The sequence below is a fragment of the Gadus macrocephalus genome, chromosome 6, assembly GCF_031168955.1.
Source record: "Gadus macrocephalus chromosome 6, ASM3116895v1".
NCBI classification, from domain to species: domain Eukaryota; kingdom Metazoa; phylum Chordata; class Actinopteri; order Gadiformes; family Gadidae; genus Gadus; species Gadus macrocephalus.
This window is the reverse complement of record NC_082387.1, coordinates 2,443,418-2,448,683: the sequence shown is the minus strand read 5'-3', so window position 1 is coordinate 2,448,683 and position 5,266 is coordinate 2,443,418. Positions and strand designations below refer to the sequence as shown.

The 5,266-nt window shown below is 46.5% G+C and overlaps 1 long non-coding RNA gene across 1 annotated transcript; it reads right to left on the bottom strand.

Annotated features, from left to right (window-relative positions):
* Nucleotides 1-4,103: 4,103 nt before the first annotated feature.
* LOC132459225 (uncharacterized) lies at nucleotides 4,104-4,676 on the bottom strand. Its single transcript, XR_009526157.1, has 2 exons — nucleotides 4,392-4,676; nucleotides 4,104-4,356 (listed from the first exon to the last, which is right to left on the bottom strand). It is a non-coding gene; the product is annotated as an uncharacterized LOC132459225 (long non-coding RNA).
* Between the last annotated feature and the right edge of the window lie 590 nt (nucleotides 4,677-5,266).

The window sequence follows — 5,266 nt, the reverse complement described above, 5'->3', positions numbered from 1 at the left end:
AATCAAAGTTAAACAAATAAATTAGTGGCTAAAATGGCTCCTACAATGATTATTCGGATGCAGCTATAGTTTTGGTTTCACATCGCCAGAGAACCGGTGTTACACCGAATTCTGCGACCCACCGAAAAGTGTGACCCCAGGGGGGCGCTGTTGCATATTTGCATTATAACAAAAACATAAATAAAACATAAGATCTCCCCCCCACCGGTGGGTCTTTCTTTTCTTGATACTAACATTAATTCTAAACAGCGTTTTACAAAAGGTAGGTTTTGCTCAAAGGTAAATCAGCACAATTTAGCACTGACTGAAGTTTTTTATGGGTAAAGAAGCAACGGTGAAGGACCGTACTAAACGCCCTCTCATTGTATGGGTCTGTAAAATGCTAATCAAATCAAAATAAATGTATTTATTAAGCACCTTTAATAGGTAATTGGTTGGGGGGGAGATCTTATGTTTTATTTATGTTTTTGTCATGCCTATTTACGCTTCAAACTCGTGCATATTGCCAAAAATATGCAACAGCGCCCCCTGGGGTCACACTTTTCGGCGGGTCGCAGAATTTGGTGTAACACCGGCACCGGCCTGTAAAAAACGGTTAAACTCCAGCCCCAGGATTGAGCTGGGCTAGAACGAGCACTGCCTTTATGCCAAGGGCAGGGGGTGGGGTTATCCTTACCTTCATAAACAGGAAGACCAACGAAGACCAGCATTTTTAAAAACACAGAAGTAAACAATGGACGTGAATAATCCGTGTATGGTTCGTTCTTTGAATATTCCGATTTAAAAGAAAATCAGAAAAAACAATTAGCAGAGTCGTTTTTTGGTTTTTCTGATTTGGTTTTGAATCGGAAAAAGGGCAAAAGGAATAAACAAATAAACAGCATTTTATTTGTGTCTGTGTTTTGTGGAGGGCTCCAGACTAACTTTTTCCTTGGGTGCACTGGTGCGCCTACATTTTTAATTTGGGTGCACCAGCACGTATTTATGGTGCACCCAAGTTGTGAGTTGTTGAGGGGCGGGGGGGGCGTTGGACCGTGCCTGCCTTACGCTGAGTTGTTGACAGGGGGGGGCAACTGGTTGCACCGTCGATATTTACGCCACTGATTAATAATATTTTGACCATTAAATAAATGCCTTAAATAAATGCCGAATCTGTATCTCTCATAAAGAATATCGTCAGACAATGCCAAGGGATCGGTTCTGTCCCGAAAAACCCTCTGTCTCCAGAGAGACACCTGTACGATAAGTGCGCCGAGGTCCATGGTAACACCCACAAATGGTGACGCCGTTATCGGAGGAGGGGCTAGGAAGCTGCGCACGCCGATATAAGTAGCCGATCTCCGGGTAGACTCGCTGAAAAGCTGCTCCCGACCAGGTTTGGTTGCGAGCGTAAGTCACCATGGTGATACAGCGACGCTTAAAGAGATCGACTTTCATGGTACAGCTAACCCAGGCTTTCAGCTCAACATACCTTGCTAACCCTCTAATCGAGCTTCGTAGTACAGGCCCCTGGATTGGGCTTCGCGGGATTGTTTACCGGCGTTGCTATTGTTACCGGTCTTGCGCGTTCCAACGGTTTATTAGGTATCTAATAAATCGCTGTCTAATCAATACTTCATTCACTGCCTCATCCGTGGTCATTCATATTATGAATATACTGCTCTGTAAAAAAAAGTTAAAATTATACCAGATAAATTTTCAGTCGCACTACCCCGAATTCTAGGCGCATGTGCGCCCAAATTAGGCGCACTCTGGAGCCCTGGTTTTGTGTGATGTTTTTTAAACCCGAAACAGAAAAACAAAAATAGATACATTTATAGTTATAGGCTACACCAGAAGGCAGAACGCAGCGAAGAAAAAAGAGCCAACCACCTAAACCAGTAATAGACTGTCTAATTATATTTAGCCTTAGTTATGGCCGCACTTGAACCGTATGGTGATTTTATTCGTGAACTATTTGACACTGGAAAGACACACGACGCGATCAGTACCGCTCTAAAGCAATCTGGTGCCCCGAAGTGCTCCGTTATGACGGTGAGGAGGTTCTGTGTGGAGCACAACCTTCGAAGAACAAATCTAGTTTCCGATTTAGTTTCAGATTGTCCACTCGCAGACTAAGTTGCCGGCTCCCACGGAAAACAATATAGCTGGCCATTGTAGAATGCGAGAGACTCGATGGAACGTTTGAAACGTCTTTATACGTATTATTTTTTAATCTGCGTGCCCTTTTCCTGGCATTCATTGCGCTTTTATCTAAATATCACGCAAACAAAACAAGCAACTGGATTATTCAGTATTACCGTTTATTTGTATATTCCTTTCGCCCTTTTTCGGCTTCAAAACCAAATCAGAAAAACCAAAAAACGACACTTTTCAGATTTTTTTTTAAATTGGAATATTCAAAGAACGAACCATACACAGATTATTTCGAATGAGCAAGTTACGTTTTATTACTCAATTTTCTGGGAATAATTGACCTAAGCAGAAACCAGTCGTTTTTTCGTTTTGTCAAAAAAAACGAAAATCTAAATTTCTGTTTGTTTATTCGTTTTTTGGTTCTTCATAACAAATCTAATTTACCACTCAATATCTGGTTTCCGCCAGTGGGCGGGTCCTCTTATTGGCTAGTGCGCTTCGTTGCCCTGTGCTCTTCAAAACAAAAGTTCTTCCGTTTGATAATGTCGACAAAAATATTACTGTATTATAGACACTAGCAGACACAGAGGACCACACCACCCACAGTCAAGACTGACGCGGCTTCAAATAACAATAATAGTATTCATAATCATTTGAAAATGAGAACTTCTGAAGTTATGATGACTTCAGTGCAGTTGATGTTTAGCCACAGTTAATACATGCAGAGTAGACCTGAGGGCTTTACTATGACATCATTGTCCGGCTTTGAGCTTTGCGCTCTGTGCGCATTCACATCAAAGGAGCTGCGATCGCGGGCTGCTGACTTCCTCAGAGCCTGAGTGCTATGAGGAATACAAGTGATCGCAACACATTTCTGACTGCTGAAAATTGCGTATCTATTGACCTTTATCCGTTTACAGTAAACAAATAATCTCCTGGAACCGTCACCTTATCATGGTGGAGAGGTTTGCGTGTCCCTGTGAAACTGAGGGCTGTGTTGTCTGGAGCCTTGTGCTCCTGGTAGGGTCTCTCATGGCAGAGTGGTCTCAGGTGAAGGGCCAGACTAAGAATGGTTAAAAAACCTCATGAATAACGTAAGAAGAGGAGATGTGACCCGGCCCGGAGGAAGCCCGGGGCCCCCGTCTGGAGCCAGGCTACGTGGCACCCCCCCTCTCTTCATCCCATGGGCCCACCACCTGTGGGAAGACCCGTTGGGGTCGGGTGCGCAGCCACATGGGTGGCAGCGAAGGTCAGGGGTCTCGACGGACCAGACCCGGGCGGCAGAAGCTGGCTCTGGGGACGTGGAACGTCACCTCGCTGTGGGGAAAGGAACCGGAGCTTGTGAGGGAGGTGGAGCGCTATCAGTTAGATCTGGTGGGGCTTACCTCCACGCACAGTCTCAGCTCTGGTACCGTACTCCTGGATAGGGGTTGGACTCTATTCTTCTCTGGAGTTGCCAAGGGCGTGACGAGCCGGGCAGGTGTGGGGATACTCATAAATCCCCGGCTGAGAGCCGCGGTGTTGGAGTTTACCCCGGTAGACGAGAGGGTCGCCTCCCTACGCCTAAGGGTTGTAGGGGGGAAAACTCTGACTGTTGTTTGTGTGTATGCACCAAACAGCAGTTCAGAGTACTCTGCCTTCTTGGAGACCCTGAATGGAGTCCTGTATGGGGCTCCAGTAGGGGACTCCGTAGTTCTGCTGGGAGACTTCAACGCCCACGTGCGTAACGATGGAGACACCTGGAGAGGCGTGGTGGGGAGGAACGGCCTCCCTGATCTAAACCCGAGCGGTCGTTTGTTATTGGACTTCTGTGCTAGTCATGGATTATCCATAACGAACACCATGTTCGAACATAAGGGTGCTCATAAGTGTACCTGGTACCAGAGTACTGTGATGGAAAATCTACATGTTGTTACGTTTTTGGTCTATCTATGAACTTAAGTTTTGTTACTATTTTGGGTGATGCATATATTGCCTGCCTTCTGCTCTCCTTTTGGGTCATTTAAAGTGTGAACCTTCTAGGGTCGTGTGATGCGTTTTATTGCCTGCCTCTTCCTATCTTTTCGTGTGTTGTAAATCTGCTTTCAAGCAATGCTTTGATGTATGGGCTTGTTCCACGACCCCCTGGCTAGCGTCAACGAAGCCAGAAGGTTAGATGGCACGGCCGCTACCCCCTCCAATGGCATCCAGGGGAGCTTCAGTTGTAAAGATAACCATCTGCTACACAAAGGCTTTTGGCTGATTGGGGGACACACCCCCTTCAGAAGCCAACCGAAGTGAATAAGAACTCATTGATTTCAAACACTCGGTGGACTTCTCCCCAGCGTACCTTCAGAGAATGAAGTAACACGCAAAGAGAAGCTCCCATCTGAGGCCTCAGATTATTGTAATGTATGCCTGTTATGTTGTTTGTTGATGCATGTTGTGATGTATCTTTGTTCGTACTTTTATTACAAATATATATGATCATTAATTGTCAACAGTATTGTGTGCTTTTTTGCATTGAAATATCTCATCTGCTTAGACGCAATATCTGATAGAGAAATTGTCACGACAGTACCCTAGGCCGAAGATCGATGATCGATTTCATGATCGTGTCATCTGATCTGAGGCCGCATGTTTTGGACACTCGGGTTAAGAGAGGGGCGGAACTGTCAACTGACCACCATCTGGTGGTGAGTTGGATCAGGGAATGGGGGAAATTTCCGGATAGACCTGGTAAGCCCAAACGAGTAGTGCGGTTGAATTGGGAACGTCTGGAGGAGGCCCCCGTCCTAGGTATCTTCAACTCACACCTCCGGCTGAGTTTTTCTGGCATTCCTGTGGAGGTTGCGGGCATTGAGCCGGAGTGGGCGGTGTTCAAAGCCTCCATTGCTGAAGCTGCGGTGGCTAGCTGTGGCCTCAGGGTATTAGGCTCCTCAAGGGGCGGTAACCCTCGGACACCGTGGTGGACACCAGTGGTCAGGGAAGCCGTCCGAATGAAGAAGAAGGCCTTCCGGGATATGATATCCTGGAGGACTCCTGACTCGGCTGCAGGGTACCGACAGGCTCGAAGGGCTGCAGCTGCCGCCGTGTCGGAGGCTAAGCAGCGGGTGTGGGAGAAGTTCGGAGAGGCCATGGAGAAGGACTT